Raw genomic sequence first — 18,495 nt, forward strand, 5'->3', positions numbered from 1 at the left:
TAGTGCGTAGGTGAGGAAGTCGGTGTCCTGCTTCTCTATGCGGGCTCCGAGTTAAGGACTGTAGCTACAGGTGGCACTGGTATCACAGTTGCGCATTCACCTCATAGATCTTGCGCTGTCGCTCCGCTCGAAGATTGCGATCGCCAGTCCCGGCCAGTGTTGTGACCCAGGTTTTTACCCCCTAATCGTAGCAGTTTTTACCACACAGTCGACGGCGAGACCATTCCCCCGGTTCTCAGCAAGTGCAGGTGCTGTCGATCGTCCCTCAACCGGGGGCACAGCCACGCTCCCCAGGTCTCCCGGGAGTGTTGCAGTCACTGGGACAGGGGACTATATTTTATAGAGGGTGGGTCACAATCAGGCCCCCTGCGCAGCCCATTCAGCTGTTATTCCCAAGGCAATGCATTCACATCCCTCGCATCGTCTACCTCCAAACTCCGCAGCTCCCTGCCAGCAAAGGTCTCCAAAATGGCGCGCTTTCCCGGGCACCGCCGCTGGTCTTCCAGGCGGTCTGCACTATCACACAGCCATGCAGCGTCTGGTATGGGAAGGGCAGTGATATCCTGCAGTTCCGCCAGTTTAAGGCCTGTAGCAAGAAGTATGGTGGGAACGCCTGCAGGCGTCCGACCACTGCGTCAGGCCGAACACTCCCTGCCCTCTCGCGGCTATCGCTCTTCAACAGATCGGCTTTGCCGGTTGTAGGAAGGTGGATACCTGACTATGGTTGCCCCCAACTTTTTGCCTGGTGTTTTGCCTGTTTTCCGACTTAGTTGGCCTGGGACTCTGCCAATCAGGACCCCAGGCCTACTGCTCTCTCTGTAAAATGGATTCCATGTACCTTAGGTACATATCCAATTGGTACTGGGCCAACTTATCAGACCCTGTAACTCAGGGCATAGGTGTACCCAGGGCCTACCAGGGGCTGCAGCATGTATTATGCCACCCCTGGCTGGCCATCTAAATCTGACACAACTGGCTGCACGACAGCTGGGGCAATGTGGTGTAATCACCCTTTGCTTTAGATATAGTTTACCTATATCTAACCCTAAAATGGACACACAGATTCCTATCAGTCACTCCTATGGCAGGCCTTTACAATCCTGAAGGCAGAGTGCTTGGAATCGTGTGAGATGGTGCTCTGGCATGAGCTGAGCCCGTTTGCAGCTTGCGGAACCAAGTCCTAATAGCTGTTCCATGATAACGCATACCATATACTCTTAAGTGCATTATAATCCTCGCGGTTATATGCTATCTTTGGTATCGCTTTATCAAAACATGTCGAGTAAGGTGTCATACGAATTGGAATACTAACCCCTCGCCAATTCTGGCGACGGGGTTAGCATTCCACCCTTCTAGAGGGACACGACATGTATGTAACTGTGAACCCCGGTTAAAGTTAACTCAAGCCTCAGCATCACAAAATGGATGCTGCCACCACAGACACAAGTCTGACCTCCTGCTGCTGGGAGTCCTTCCAGCGAGGGAGGCTTGGACAAAGGGTTTCCTGTCAGGGGCGGTGCTAGCACCATCCCAGACAGGGTTTTGTGTATCCTGGGTAGGCAGGGCTTTAGAGGAAGGTGACTGCAAGTGGCACCCCGGTGCTCACTATGCATCTGCCGGCTAGAACCAGTTCCAGGGGCACACCAGCCCCTGAGCTGGGGAAAGTCTGGCATGGGAGAGGGGTGTAACCACCCCCTTCCTGGTCCCACCCATGGGCAGGACCTAGTCGCGTGCCAGCCCCTTTTCCTAGTATAAAGATAGGAGCGGGCCCCCTTCCAAATTAGATCATCTTTGAATCCTGAAACTACTTTCTACGAAAGGAACTCTCGACTTCTTCTCAAGATTTCTCCCTTGTGACTAAGGAGTAGTCACCCTGCATCCGCAGGCACCATCCAAGCATCGCGGTCTGCTGTAAGTCTCTCCTACGGATCAAGACTGCCCAGCTCGACGAGAACCGGCTTCCCTGGCACCTCTGACCTCTACCCACATCGTCAGCTCAGCTGAGATCCGTGGGTGCGACGAGACCTCGACGGACCGGCCATCTTCAAGACTGCACGACGCTTGCCCAGCACGACCGCCGAGGGATCCTCGAGTGAGTGCTTTGGGGTGTGAGAAGCCCCAACCCTGAGCAGCTCCAGCACCGAAGTTCAGCCTCCCAGCCTCCACGAGATCTGCGTGGGGCCCTTCTGCTCTTTGCTGCTCACCGCGTTGTCTGGCTACTAGCCCGCTGGCTTGTGGCTTTCCCGACGACGAACGACGACATCAACACTGTTGGTCTGGTTGTCCAGACTGGCCCTTGCTCCCCTCCAACAGAGGAGCCCCCCGGACCCTCCTGGTCCACTCCAGACGCCATTTTGAGTCCACCGCGTGGGCTTGCATTTGCCAAGACTTGTTGCCCCAATCCTGGGTCCAGCGACGTCGACAACAGATACCATCGTGGGACAGCTCGCACCTCCATCCTGGTCGCCGACAACGCCTCCTGGTCCGTGAGGCTGCAGAGCCCAGCGTCGCCCACTCACCTGGTCGAGGTGACTCCATCCGGTGCCATCCTGGTGCCCATCTAATCACTGGCTAGTGATTCAGAACTTGGTCCCCTCTGCTTACAGGTGTCTTCCATCTCCGATCCAGGCTTGGATCCATCCGAATCTCTTCACTGGTCGCCTGCCAGCAACTTCTTCTTTCAGGCTCCATAGACTGCAACAAGGATTCCCGACGTCTTTTCAGACCTATGCAGCCGCAGCCCCTGGGCTAGGAAAACTCAGCATTTCGGTGCTCCAGCATAGCTTTGCTATCCAAGGGTCCAGATCCTTTTTCGTTTCAGCTCTACCTAGTCGGATTCGTCCGATAACACTAACTTTGTAATTCCTAGCAACCATAGACTTTGTTCCGCATCCCGTGTGAGAGTGCACACTCTGCACCCGATCTCCCTAGGCCTCCTGCTAGTAATCTGAAGGTTCAGTAGTCAAGTCCTAGCGATCCCAAAGCCTATTAGCGTAGTACTTACCTGCTAGTAATTTCGCATTCCACTTTTAGAGTATATGGTTTTTCGCGCCCCTCGGGCATTTGTGTAAATTGTGCAACTTTGCGTATTCTCCTAAGAGCTTTGTATTGTGCTTAGCACCCTGTCCTCATAAAGAGTCCAGGGTTGTTGTGTTCTAAATAAATATACTTTATTTTCATAACACTTGTGTGGTGTCCTTTCACTTGGTGTTCAAGGGGTATATGTGGTGGTATAACAGCTGGCTTAACACGCCCTCTAGAGTCTAGCCTAAAGACTGCTCTTGTCCATGCTACTAGGATAGCTGGTCTACGGTTGACTTACAACCAATCATCAATAAGGGTTGTTTGGACTGATACATAGTGATCACTAGAATAGTGAGCACTGCATATCAGGCCAACTTCTCACACCGGTGTCCTACGAGTAGGCAGTAGATATCACTGTGGTAGGGGGGGGATCCGGCACAGTCAAGAAACACATAGCTCAACCCGTGCTGGCCGTTCTGCACTCATCCGCTACGAGGAGGGGAAACACCAGCTCCAGGGGGGGCCCAGGGAGCACAGTCAATGTCCGGTGTGAGCAGGTAGGCCCAACGCCGGGCCGTTAAAATGAGGGCGGCACGCAGTAAAATGACTGCCTCTAGCTTTGGCGCAGTCTCTGTATCCCCTGGGTGTCCGCTGCAGGTCGGGGCATTTATTTCCGAAGCTCACTTCGGTGCACTAAGATGCATCTCGCCTCACCGTCCTCTTTGCTTCCCACAGTGGTGGCTCGGAGGTCCCCGGGTCTCTGCTTCCCCACCGGCCGCACGCAAGAGCACGCACGCCGGCCGAGCGCCCATGCAAGTCCGCTGCTTCGGGCCTGGTCGGCTAGCAGCCCGCGCGCTTCGGGATTCCTCCGATTTTCACTCGATTTCCGCCAGCGACCTCTCCGAGTGCACCAGCAAGGTCCGTGCAGTGGATCCCCACCCCGGAGGCTCTCTATATCCGTTGAGGCAGGATAATTTATCAGGATTTTTCAGGTGATGGCACAGAGCTCAGCGCACACATGTCTTACATTGACGCTGGCAAGCTCTGCAGCCTAGATTTGGGTACATTTATCGAAAAACCCAACCTGCGCAACAACTGAGTTGTCTCTTGCAAATGATGGAGCACCTTCTCCGGCGACTCTGCTTTGATCAGCCAGTCATCCAGATAGGGGAACACTGGAATCCCCGACCTTCTGAGATGCGCTGCCACCACAGCCATCACCTTGGTGAAGACTTGAGGCGCAGTAGTAAGTCCAAACGGAAGGACAGCAAACTGGTAATGCTGCGATCCCACCGTAAAACGGAGATACTTCCTGTGCGACTTCAGGATCGGAATGTGAAAATACGCATCCTGCAAGTCGATCGACACCATCCAGTCTTCTTCCATCAGCGCCTGAAGAACCTGCGCAAGAGTGAGAATCTTGAACCTCTCCTGTTTGAGATAGAGGTTCAAAACCCTGAGGTCCAGGACTGGACGTAGTCTGCCATCCTTCTTGGGGATCAGGAAATACCGGGAGTAGCATCCCTGACCCCTTTCCTGCTCCGGAACCACCTCTATCGCACCCTTTCTGAAAAGTGCAAGGACTTCTTCCTGCAAGAGAAGCAGGTGGTCCTCCGAACAATAACCTTGGCAAGGAGGGTAATTGGGAGGAAATTCCCGAAAGGGAAGAGCATACCCATTCTCTACGAGATTGAGAACCCAAAGATCTGATGTAACTGATTCCCAATCTCGTATAAAATAGGTAAGCCGACCCGCATGATACGGAATGTTGTATCTAGGGCTGCTTTGCTGTTGTAGGTGGGGGTGGGTATTAGAGGAGGATGTTGAGGAGGAGGAGGCTTGACGACCACGGGTACGGCCCCTTTGTCTACCTCTATTGGACTTGTACAAAGGATTCTGCTGCTGTTGCTGCTGTTGGCTCTGCTTATAGGCACAAAAAGTGGACCTTCCAAACCTCCTGAATTTCTTGGTGGAAGAGCCTCTAATCTGTAAGCCCAAAGGCCTTGCAGTCGCACTGCTATCTTTGAACCTTTCTAAGGCAGCGTCGGCCTTCTTTCCAAAAAGGCCAGTGCCATCAAAAGGCAAATCCAAAAGAGCAGCCTGGACATCAGCTGAGAATTCAGACGATTTTAACCAAGCGGCCCTTCTAGCGGCCCTTCTAGAGTCCGCCGTATCCATGCCACTCTGAATCACCTGGCGATCTGCAGCCTGAGTGTCAGAAACCGACTCATTGAAGTTCTTTCTGTCCTGTCCGGAAGCTTAGATGATAACTGCTTAACCGTGTCCATCAAAGCATGTACATATGTGCCCAGCAGATAAGTAGCATTTGTCGATTTTAGGGCCATGCTACTTGATGAGAACACCTTCTTTGCATTCTGATCCAACCTCTTTGAGTCCTTATCCCCTGGAACCTGGGGAAATGCACCAGCCGACCTCTTTGAACAAGCTGCCTGAACAACCAGACTCTCTGGCGAAGGATGGGATGTCAAGAACTCAGGGTCACTAGGTGCCACCCTATAACGTCTCGCCACTGTTCTAGACACCGCAGGAGCAGTCAGAGGCTTTTTCCAAACTTCCAATATTGGCTCAGTAAGAGCCTCAGTGAACGGAAGAGTCGGCTCAACAACAGATGAAGGTGAATGTAGAACCTCAGTAAGGATATTAGATTTAAACTCTACCGAAGGCAAAGTTAAGTTCAACAGATCTGCAGCCTTTTTAATAACAACATGGTAAGGAGCCACATCTTTAGAGGATGCATCAGAAACTGCAGGCAACCCCCATTCAGGCGAAAATTCCAAACCGCTTGCACTATGCAGATCCTCAAAATAATCTTCCTGATCCTGAAGTTCGCCTTCCTCTACTTCTGGATCCTCATATTCCTTCTTTCCATGAGACGCTGAGCTTTACGCCTCCACCACTCCAACCAAACCGAAGTCGTCAGATCCGGTAACGACTCTGATGGAGCCGGGCCGGCGTCGAGTGAGGAGCTGGAACAGACTGAGAATGGGAAGCTGGAACCGGCGCCAAAACTCGATTCCGATCCCGAGGTCGCTCCGGAGCCAGCGAAGCCGTGTGCGGAGTCGATGACCTCGGCGGCGCCGAACCAAGCCAAGGTGGATATGGCGTCGGCATAAACGGCAGGAAAGGCGCCGGAGCATAAGCTTGAGGGACACCCAAGTTGTACGACAATGGACCCATGGGACCAGCCGGTGCACCAGTGGGGTACATTGCTCTCGCATATACGCCATACATAGCGTTAAGGAAATGCGAGGGGTCCTGTCCAGGACCAGGAAACGGAGGGTACAAACCCACTGGCTGCTCCAGAGGAGGCTGCACTGGAATCGTATCTTCATGACCCTCCTGTTCCTCTGGATGATGCACCGGAGTCGCCGAAGCCTGAGGATTCTCAATGTCTTCTTCCTCATGCTCAGAAGACTGACACGGATCAAGAGACGGATTTGGTTCCGGATCCGGAGATGGCCCTCGGGACTGAAAGGGTGAGGCTTCACCTTCAGGCTCACGAGATGGTGATGGAGACAAAAAGTCTTTATGATGCTTATGAGATGAAGACCTCTTCTTCGAATCCGACTCCTTGCCGGAATGATGCCTCGAGCTATGCTTCTTCCTCTTATGTTTTTTCTTCGAGGAACCCGAAGCATGACCAGAAGCCGACTTCGACTCCGATCGGGACCTCGACCTCGATCTCGAGCTCGTCTTCGACATCGACTTCGACTTCGGCTTCGACTTCGGCTTCGACTTCGAGCGTCTGGATCTTGCCCTCGAAGACCTCTTGGCATCCTTTCCCTTTACTTTGGCCAGAATAAGTTTAGCCTCTCGTTCATGGAGAGCCTTCGGGTTCATTTTGGAACAGGATCGACAGCCTCCGACATCGTGGTCCGAGCCCAGACACCACAAGCAATCACTATGAGGATCGGTTATAGACATCATCCTGGCACACGATCCGCACTGCTTAAAGCCTGTCTTCTTCGACGACATCTTCGGCGAAGAACAACAGCTCCAAAAAGATAAAGACACAAATAGCAACAAAGATACTATCCGCAACACAAGAGATCCCAAGAAACTGTTAGCGTCGACGACGCTAAAAAAAGGGAACTGATGTCATCACGCCGACATAGGTCTAATAAGGAGTCAGTGACGTCAGCCAGAGTCGCCCGCGATGCCGTGCTCTTGTGATGTCGTCCACGCCGGCGTGCAAAAAAGAGTTTTCCGAACGTTTGCTGACGCAGGGGGATATTCACAAGGTGAGGAATTCACTGGCAGATGTATCTATCAGAAATCCCGGACTTGCTGTTCGGGAGGATAGACCGGAAACTGCGTTGTGTCCAGAACCGCTCCGATTAAGAGGAGCTTCTGAGACCGATTCAGGTGTGACTTTGGCACATTTATGAAAAACCCCAGCGAATGCCCTCAACAGGCAGTCAACGAGATAGGGGAAGGCTAGAACCCCTGATCTGAGTAGGTGAGCTGTCACCACCGCCATCATTTTCGTGAAAAACCGAGGGGCGCTGGTAAGGCCAAAGGGGAGCACAGTAAACTGAAAGTGCTCGTGGCCTACCGTCAACCGCAGGTAACGCCGGTGGGCCGGCAGGACGGGGAGGTGAAAATAAGCATCCTGCAAGTCCAATGTTACCATCCAGTCTCCAGGGTCTAGGGCAGACAGATTCTGAGCTAGTGTCAACATTTTGAACTTCTCCCTCCAAAGGAAACGGTTGACGTTCCTGAGATCCAAGATAGGACGCAGGCCTTTGTCCTTCTTGGGCACCAGAAAGTAGTGGGAATAGGAACTACTACCTACTTCCGGGACAGGAACTCGCTCGATGGCTCACTTGGTCAAGAGTGCCAAAAATTCCCTTTAGAGAAGGGCCAGATGATCCTCCGACATGCGATGGTACTGAGGCAGCCTGGTGGGAGGGGTAGTCTTGAAGGGGAGGGAGTAGCCAGACTATTTGCAAAATCCACCTGTCCGACGTGATGGTGTGCCAGTGGGGGAGGTGATGGCGAATCCTGCCGCCCACTGCCATTTGGTGGCACTGAAAAGTCGGACTAGGAAGTTTTGGAGGCTGCTGCAGAGGGGGCTGTGGTGGAATGGCCACCCCGCAGGCCCCCAGAACTACAGAAGTGATTCCCACATCCCTGGCCGCGCTGGGGCTGAACAGCCTGCACCAGCCTGTGGCTCTGGGCGGATCGTTGCGGGACACCCCTTCCATAGGCACAAAAGGGGCGAAAGACAGACTGCGCAGGGTCGGTGGTGGAGAGGCCCAAGGACCTGTCTGTAGCTCAAGAGTCCTTAAAGCGCTACAGCGCGTTGTCTGTGTTGTCGCCGAATAGGCAACGGCAATGAAAGGGCATGTCCATAAGAGTGGATTGGACATCCCCTGAAAAACCAGTCGACCTTAACCAGGAGTAGCGTCGAAGGGCTACCGACGTAGAAATAATCCTGCCTAGTGAGTTGGCGGTATCCAGCCCACAGCGGATGGTAAACTGCCTAAGAGAGTACGGCCCGGGCCTCCTCCGGGCACTGAGGCAGCCCTTGCGCAACAGTGTCCCAAAAGGAGTGGGTGTAACTGCCCAACAGACATGCAGTGTTTACCGACCGCAGTCCCACGCTGGAGGAAGAAAACATCTTCTTCCCAAGATGGTCCAGATTTTTGGATTCCCGATCAGGTGGAGCGGCAGGGAATGCGCCCTTGGAGGTGGAGGCTTTGACCACCAATCTCTCAGGAGTGGGGTGTTGGGAAAGGAAAGTGGGGTCGCCTTGGGCCGGGCGGTGGCGTCGGGCAATCAGCCTATCCACAGGAGCCCCTGTTTTGGGCCTGGACCAGGTGCCCAAAAGGATGTCAGTTAGGGCTTCATTAAACGACAGCAGGGGCTCCAAAGAGCTTGCTGCCGGTTGAAGCACCCCTGTCAGGAGGTTAGTCCTGACTGCCACCCTAGGTAGCTCAAGGTGGAGAGCCCTGGCCACCCTACGCAACACCACTGCATATGACGCTCCCTCCTCTGTAGCCACAGTGGGAGGAGGCAACATGCCATGATCTGGTGAGGGATCCAGACCACTGGCTTCCCCCAATCCCTCTCTCCAATCCGTTTCATAATCTAACTGGTAGGTTAAAGGGTCTTCATACCCCTCCCAGCCCTCCTCACTTTCCTCTGGCTGCCAATCTGGTTTTAAAGAGCCAGGGTAGAACAGGGGCACAAAAATACCCATCAGTGCCGGATCCAGCGTCGGTCGACGTCGGTCCGGCTCCATGTCCACCTCGAGGAAGAGGCCGGGGTTGGTGTCAACTGGGGACACCGCCAACGCCGGTTGCAGACGTGGTGCCGGTGGAAGCGGCGCCAGGGGAGGTGTCACAAGGTCGACCTGCGCCAATACAGATCCAGGCCTGGATCCAAGGGGGCCCTATGATGCCGAGACGCCGGGATAAAAAGGCCCAGTGGAGTCTGCATAGCTGAAGGCGTGCCGGTGGAGTCGGCCGGCCCAAAGAGGGCATGCATCGCTTCGTAAAATTTACGAAGGTGGGCAGGGTTCGCTCTGGGTCCCCGGGAAGGGAGGGAAGGCTGGAGTTGGCCCTTCAGGCTACGCACGCCGAGCGGCACTACCCAAATCCCTTGTCGCGTCGGCCGACGCACGAGAAGTGGAAGAGCGACAATGCTTCTTCAACTTCTTCTTGTGCTTCGACTTACCTGACCTCGAGGGCAAACACTTAGCTGAAGAGTGATGAAGGTTCTACGACCGGTCCCTCGAACGGCGTGGAGCCAAATGCCGGGCCTCGAGAAGCTTTCGAAACCACTCCCGCAAAGATTTTGAATTCATGGTCCAGCAGTCAGAGTACGACTTGGAGACATCAGTCGGCTACAGAAACCACAAGCCTTGAAGCCGGGCATCCCTCATGCACCAGGAGTCGACGGATCCAAAAAGCGATGTCAACAAAGGTCGAGAAAAAGTCAGGCAAAAAGTGACTGGGAATACTGCTCTCTCCGGATCAGCGCTTGCTGGCGCGAAAAAAGAACTGACATCAGAGCGCGAGGGTAGCTTCTACGTAGGTACTGTGACATCATCCCGGCGACCACGACGCCAACGACGAACGCAGAGTCGACTGACACCACCTTCTGACGCACAGGGGTACTGCTGATGAAAAAAATTCCGGATCCAGTCTGATGCCTGTGGGTAATTTCAAAGGAAGGAATCTATAACTAACTGTTTCTTTCAGATAGTGGTGGTAATCATAAAAGCACATCCTACTTTCTAACAACATATCAATATAAAGAACACTATCACATATTAGCAACAGGAATTATTTTAAATAACCTCTCTTACAATATGTGACCCATAGACAGACTTCGTGGAATTTCGATTACCAAAATGTCTCTATAAAGGTAACTAAATTTGTTGAATTTATTATATCTTAAGACAAGTCAATTAACACTTGACAGAGTGGTAACTCTAATCTCCCCAATGAGGATCTCTACTTTACAAGCTCAACGATCCCGGTTCAAATTTATATGTATAACTGCTTACCAGGCATACAAAAGATGTTCTACTCGGAGCATGGAACAAACCATAATGGTTATCAACTGTTAAGAATAAGCTCTTCTTCAGAGAAAAGAAAAAACTGTATGACCAGTGTATCAGGCAAAACTGTATGACCTGTGTATCAGGCAACAACCCCTTAAGGATCAGAAATAAAATAAACACATGAAAAGCTGTCATTGACAGACCTAAAAAAATAAGTTACGTACTTGTACACTGTGGTTGTCCAGTATTGATAGATTTAAAAAATTCACATGCTTGAATCTTCCCCGTCTGCATGGTGGGAGTCCCACGGTACAGTAAAATAGCAGTATAAAAGCTAAAAGGACAATCTCCCTTTAGAATCATTTTTTTTTTTTTTTTATTGTTGCACACACTTTATACATTATAGAATTTTCCAGCATTAATACTTCATGCTTCATAGCTAAATAAACTGTTTTTACAAGATATACAAGTTTTTCGTTACACATTTCCACAAACAGTGTTTATGAGTTTCTTAGTTAAATACAATTAAAGCTTAAGCCCTTCTTGGATGTGCCTGAGACCCAATTCCTTCCTTCCAAATACTTATGGGTTGCCATATTCTTAGGCCTAATATCCTTCCCCTTTTCCCTTTACGTGCATAGATATTCTTCTCCATATTATACGCATTCAAGAGATTAGCCAGCCAAGTTTGCAGTGTCGGTGGGTTTTTGTCAAGCCAAGCCCTTGCTAGGGTCAATCTATATACTGACATTGCGACAAACAGAAATTCCTGATGTATGTCAGCTCCTTCCGACCCCAAACCTAAGATTATTCTAGCTGGGCTAAGAATGATTTGAATCCCCAGGGATCTATCTAGAAAACCCTCGATGTCCCTTATTAGCGTGTGTAATTGAGGGCATGTAGCGAAGATATGGATACTATCTGCTTCGCTAGCGTTGCATCGGGGACAATTTATGCCCGTGCTCCCTCCCCATTTAGCTATCTTAGCAGGAGTATGGTACAATGAATAAATAGTTTTGTAGTGTTGTGACTGCATGGGGGATGAGCACAGTATAGTACGGCCCAGGTCCAATGATTTTTTAAACCACCCAGTATCTATGCTGAGTTTTTCCGCCCATTTGTTACCCACCTTTCCTAAGTCATCAGTTTTCCCTTTCATCAAACAGGCATAGAAAGACCTAATGGTACAATCCCCCGAAAGTCTAATTTTTTCCAGTATCTCATTCCTCCCTACACCCACAGACCCCCCTGCTTTATCATTAAAAAAACTCCTGACCTGGAGATACTTGAAGAAATCTCTATTGTTAATACCATATTTAGTTCTTAAATCTGCGAACTGTACGATCCCCTCTATATCAAATAAGTCCCCGATCTGGATGATTCCACTGTTCGCCCATTCAGACATTGCTTCATCTGCAAAGATTGCATGAGGAAACGACCTGTTTCTAAAGAGTCTAGTGTATCTGTTATACTTCCCAATTTTACTTCTTTTCAAGAAGGCAGTCCATATCTTAACAGCAGTTAAGACCGTCTTAAACCTTGTTCTTTTAAAGTAGCCATAATCGATACAATTTAAGAAGCAGTTTCCCACGTCTGTCCCTAAGACCGTAGCATACACTTTTGTAGACAGGTTATTGACTCTTTCATCCAGGCCATTTCCTCCTATCAACCCCTGCATGTACTGTAGAGCAGCTGCCATATAATATAACCTGAAATCAGGTGCACCCCACCCCCCCCTTTCCCTTGGGAGCGTCAAATATTTATTTGCCCTTCGCGTCTTTCCATGGGCACAGATGAATCTGTTGCATAATGTCTCTAGTGTATTAAACCAACTATTCTCAATGAATAAAGGAATCGATCTGAAAAAGTAAAGAAATTTGGGGAGAATCAACATCTTGATAACATTAGTGCAACCCATAAGTGAGAGGTGTAAATTATTCATTCTTATTAGATCTATTTTTACTCTTGACATCAGAGGAGCCATGTTTATCTCTACCACCCTATCCAGATTTGCTGATATAGCCACCCCCAGGTACATGGCTGAACCAACTACCCTAGCGTCATTACACCCTGAGTAACTATTTTCAACGATCTGTGTCTTGGGTTTATTCAATTTATATCCTGAGATTAGACCGAAGCGTTCTGCCTCTACCTCGATTTCCCGAATAGCAGTGGAGGGGTTAGGTGTCAAAATGGCGACATGATCCGCATACGCGAGGGTTTTTATTGCACAGCCGTTTATGTTCATCGGAACAATCAGTAGATTCTGTTCCAACCTGCGCAGATAGGGATCCAGGTATAGCGCAAACAACAGGGGGGATGATGGACAACCCTGTCTGGTCCCTCTACATATCTTGACTGCTGCAGAGTATCCCCTATTGACCCTAATCCTAGCCATTGGGTTGATATACAAGGTCTGTATGGCCTTAATAAAACCCTCCCCAATTCCATTCCACCTCATGGCTGACCATAAGTATCCCCAGGAGACCCTATCAAATGCCTTCTCTGCATCTAGAAAGAGCGCTGCCATAGGGTCTCCTAGGGTACCTGCTGCATCAAACATGGTGATAACCTGCCTAACATGCTGTGTGGTTCCTTTACCTGGGATAAACCCGTGCTGGGAAGAACTGACTAAACACTCGATCACCTTTGCTAATCTTATAGCTAACATCTTTGAGTAAATCTTGACGTCAGCGTTCAACAGGGTAATTGGGCGGTAAGAACCTGGTTCAGTTGTTGATTTACCTTTTTTTAGTATTACGATTATATTGGCTGCACCCCAGGACTCAGGGACAGATTCACCCTTTTGTGCCATTGCCATGATGTTAAACATGTCCCCTATAATTGCTGTTTGAAAAATTTTAAAGAATTCGACCGGGATCTGGTCCGGCCCTGCTGCCTTCCCAGAGGGCAAACTGCCAAGAGCAGTAACTAATTCCTCTACCCGGAGTCCAGCATCTAGCTCCTCCTTTTCCATTGTAGGGAGCACAGAGGGAGGCACCTCGCTCAGATATGTTTCTACCACTTCTGTACTTACTGTGATGTCTGAGGAGTAGAGATCTGTGTAAAACTGTTTAAAAACCTCCCTTATCTGCCCTGACTCTGTTAGTAAATTCCCCTGTGTATTGCCTATTTCTTTAATGTCTGCTGTTGCTACTCTCTGCCTGGTCCGCACGGCTAAGATATGTCCGACTCTTTCACTGAGCTCATGTGCGTTCTCCTTATTCGCCATATATTTCTCAACCATTTTTTGTGTAACCCCTTCCAGGGCATCTGCTCTCAGCGATATTAGTTTAAGTATAATTTGTTCTATCTCGACCTGTTGTTGAACAGCTGCTGCTAGATCTTCTTCAGCCTTAAGTAGATTTAGGCGTATTTCTTCTGACTTCTGTTTCTCTTTTTTTTGTGCGGACAATACAAAGCTTAACGTCTCCCCTCTAACCTCCCTTTAGAATCAATAGTATTTAGTAACCAGTTAGCCTCATTAAAGAACATCCAAACTCTAGCCAATCACATCGCAAACCCTTGAATATCCATCTATTTCATGGTCACCATACCTCAAATTTCGAGCACAAGTGTAGTTAGTAAAACAAAAATAACAAAAAAAAGAGGTATGGAAGAGTGCACCTGTAAAGGGAGGATGGAGGGCCGCATATGAATCTATAAAATGTATCAATACTGGAGAACCACAGTGTACAGGTAAGTAACTTTATTTTTCTCCAGTATTGTATTTTTTATAGATTCACATGCTTGAATCAGACAAGTAAGCAGTACAGAATAATAAATGGAGGAGGGTAAGCAGGTGTAACTGAAACACGCAACATAACTTTTGCAGGTATAAAATAGATAAATAATGAAAAATTCTTAATAAACCTCAATAAACTGAGGCCTACCCTAAGCGAACAGACGTCGCAGTATCCGCTTTCTGCAAGGTATCTGTAGGGTCTGCTTCCTATGGTCACCCCCACTTTTTGTTGTGATTCTCTGTTTTTTCGACTTTAGTGAGGCTGTGGGCCTGCTAATCAGACCCACAGCCCAGCTGTTCTCTCTCTAAATTTATACCATGTACTTTAGGTACATACCAGATTGGTTACTGGATCACCCTTGTGAGCCCCTGTATAGTGCACCATAGGTACCCAGGACATAGGTGCACCTTAGGCCTACCAGGGGCTGCAGCATGTACTGTGCCACCCCTGGTTTGCCTTCCAAACTGACACCACAGGTCGTTTCACACATCCTGGGTAAGGTGGTGTAATCATCCCTTACTTAGATTTAGTACCCCTATATCTGCCTTTATATATAGACACATATACACCTATAAGCCACTCCTATGATAGGCCTCGACAATCCTGGAGGCAGAGTGCTTGGTTTTATGTGAGAGGGTTCCCTAGCATGAGCTGAGCCCCTCTGCAGATTTCAGAACCATCCCCTTATAGCTGTTCTATGATATAGCCATAATGCTAACTTTGGTTTCGCTTTATCAAAACATGTCGTGTAAGGTGTCAAACACTTTGGAATACAACCTCCCCCCTCCCCGCCATTCCTGGCGGCGGGGATAGCATTCCACCCTTCTAGAGGGAGAAGACATGTAGTTACTGCTTTACCTGGTGGAGTTCTGGACTTTTTGGTTCCGTCCAGAGGTGTCAGGGTACAACACCCAAAGACCCCGGAGTTCCACCTGCCTTGGTGCACAAATGAACAGAAACACGGGCTTCTCGATGGTGGCGTCAAAGACCAAAGGTTTATTACTGCAGGGACACAGAAGTCACAGAATCTACACACGGGCAGAGACTAGGAGCCTGTTCGATTTGTACAAAGTGGGTTGCTCCTTATATACAAAAAATTGTGCTCTAGGCAAATATTTCACATGTCGGTACATTCCCAAACCTTTGTGTCTCTAAACAATAAATATTTGGCGTTACACAGGAACTGTCGATAATATCTGATACCAAACATCACGAAGAGGGGTTCCCACCAGTCCATCACAATCCCTTGTCAATATTGTATTCAAGAGCCGGACCGCCTCATCGTAAAGTTCGTTACCTCCCCCTAATAAAGGCCCAGAAGGAAAGGAGCAGAGCCAGGTGCAGAAGATAGAAAAGCGGGATAAGAGATGTTTGTGGGTTGTAAATGAGCAAGGCTACCGGCTTCGGCCGCCTAATCATGATCAGGTACAATGGACACGAAGACCAGTTTGGCAGGACTGGCCTCGGGCAGAGGAGGCAGCCTTTGTCGAGTCATGCAGCTACAGCGTGATCTGGTTTAAGGTGCACGTGTCATGTAAGAGGTGAATCTCCGGCTATGGCTACGTGTCCTTAATCAAAGTGGAGTGAATGAAATGATCAGAGGCTATTGCATATGTGAGGGCAAGGAAACACAAAATGGCGGCCACGATCTCAAGATGGATGCCGTGTGTATATCAGAAATGTGTCAATGGAAGGAGTGCTCTTGCTCGTAGCGTAGCGGAAACACTAGGATATACTAAATGGATCATTTGCGGTTCACTGATACCATTTTTATGTATTTCCGACAAACTTGAAAACACGGGTTCAAGTCGTCACGGAACCGTCACGGAACCTCAGACCCTCCTTTTGCCCTTACATAGGCAATTACTCAATCTATGTCTGAATCTAGTTCTATGCTCATCAGGTCAGTGACATGCTGTTGTATCATCATCCTTTCTCGTGTCTTTTCTCCAGACGCAGGTGGTTTTCTGAGACAAGTTGCAGCACAAAGACTACACAGAGCAGGACCACACTGGATAATCAGACAACATGAGAATAGGAATACTAAGATGACACCAATGACCATTAGAACCTTCCATCCCCACGCTGAGATCAGAGTCCAAACCCACTCCATGAAGGACCAGTTTCCCTTGTCTACATGTATGGAGTCCGAAATCTTGTGTAACTTAGAGATCGCCTCGTAAACTGTTGGAGCATTATTAGGAATAAAGACACAGCAGCTCGACTGGATCATTCTGCATACCCCACCTCGATCTGCAAGTATAACATCTAGAACCATACGGTTCTGCAATGTCATGAGCCTATCCGCCTGAAGCTCAGCTGTCAGATTGCTAAGGGCACCAGCAGTTTCGGTAATAGTAGATTCAACTACCCGTGTTAGCTGACGTATATTTCTACTATTGGCCATAGGCCCCCAGAACGGAAGGAAGCCTTTGAAGAAGTCTCCAGCTTCCTGACCAGCGGTATCTTCCTTGCTGAAAACACCTCTAGCTACTCTTGTTCTGTGGTAATCCGGTGAAGCAGTGTATGTCGGAGGTAACAATCGAGCAATATAACATGATCCTGAGAAGTCGGCAGGCAACCATGTATAAGCTCTGTCTTGACAAATGAAGTAGGTACCCCTAGCAGTGAGGAAGGCAGGGGAAGAGTTAGCCGGAAACACATAAGTCTCTACGCACTCACTCCTCCCTAGCTGAGCTCTCGGATTTCTCCCATTACCTTGCAAACAGACCTGACCTCGGTGAGGTACGACCCAGATTGGAGTTGAGCTTTTACGCTTGCTTTCTCCTAAACTAAGGCGATACTCTGAAGTATTCCAACTTAAATATACTCGCAATTCGTCTCTAGGGTAAGATGGAGTATTATTGACGTCCTTGACCATGTCAATAATTCCCTGGACTAAGGCTTTGTTGGCAGAGTTATATTTAGTGGAACGTGGTGGACGTGGAGGATAGGTTTCAAGGGCATAAGCAAAGATGGTTTGGAAGGCCTGAAATGATCCATTATAGCTGTAGGGCAAAACCAAATAGGGGATACCTTTATCCATAGTGTGAGGTATCAAGCCACACACCCAGCAGTTTGTAGTGTTAACTACCAGTTGGTGTTGGTGCAAGAGCTGTACAAAAGTGTTGTTGATGAATTCTGAGCGTCGAGCTTGCTCATGTTCTGGAAATGAGTGAAAAGAGTGTATAGAAGAAACAGTAGAAATAGCTGGATCAAGGGGAGGCACTGTAGAAACTGGCACAAAAATCAAATTTATGCTAAAGACAATTCCACCCACCAATGTTGCTAAAACAATCAAAAATGTAATGGCACATTGCATCAAGAAACATCTGCTGTGAAGAATTCTATTAAGTTTGTTTCTGCGAACGTAGATCACATTTTCTCGTTGCAGCGCAGGAAGTTCCATCTTCTACAATCCGCTCGCGACCACTGATGATGTGTACGTAGATGAAAATGCCTCTGTCAGCCCTGGGAGTTCCCAGAACTAACAGAAAGATCGACCTTGTGTCAGACCCCTGCAAATTCAAACTAGGCACACAGCCACGACCCTACGGCTACCCAGACGGCAAGGCAATTTTTAAAAACAATAAACAATAGCAAACTTCCTGGCTGAAAAGCAAAAGTTCAATATATATATGTATCAAAATCACAATATGCAGTTGCCTGCTTTATTAGTTCGTTTTATGGCTTCTAAGGTTGTATCTCTTCTTTGCTGGTACTGTCTGATCGGAAAATAGTGTATCACTGGCAGCTGTTGCAGAGTTTAAGTTCGCAGATAGCAAAGTTTCTTTTGATGCTGGAGACAAATGTTCAATGTTCAAAGCAGTCTTTTCAGGAGGAGAGTCAAGTTTCAAAGTGTCAGTAATCAAATCGGCATCGCTGAAAGGGACAAATTTCGGAGTTATTTCAGATTCGGAGGCACCAATTCCCTTCTTCACCCAGTCGTCGTAGGGCAACGGCAGTGGAACACGCTTTACGTGAGAAGCGTGGATCCAGTGCTTGCGGCCAGCAACACGTACAGCTGTCCTCGTTGCCAGCAGGACCTGGAAGGGGCCGATGTAGCGAGGCTGAAGATTCTTTGTCCTCGCGAAATTTCTGACCACCACGTGGTCGCCGGGTTTCAGCTGATGCCCTGGACTCTCCGGAGGTTTTGGCAAAGCATCAAAGACCTGTTGATGAATAAGACTT

General features: G+C 49.1%; 1 long non-coding RNA gene across 1 annotated transcript in view; it reads right to left on the reverse strand.

Moving 5' to 3' along the window:
• The window catches only part of LOC147703650 (uncharacterized), a 1,357,299-nt gene that overhangs the window by 1,183,407 nt on the left and 155,397 nt on the right, over positions 1 to 18,495 (reverse strand). The gene's annotated exons all lie outside the window — the stretch shown is intronic.

This window comes from Lissotriton vulgaris, chromosome 7 (assembly GCF_964263255.1).
Source record: "Lissotriton vulgaris chromosome 7, aLisVul1.2, whole genome shotgun sequence".
NCBI classification, from domain to species: Eukaryota; Metazoa; Chordata; class Amphibia; order Caudata; family Salamandridae; genus Lissotriton; species Lissotriton vulgaris.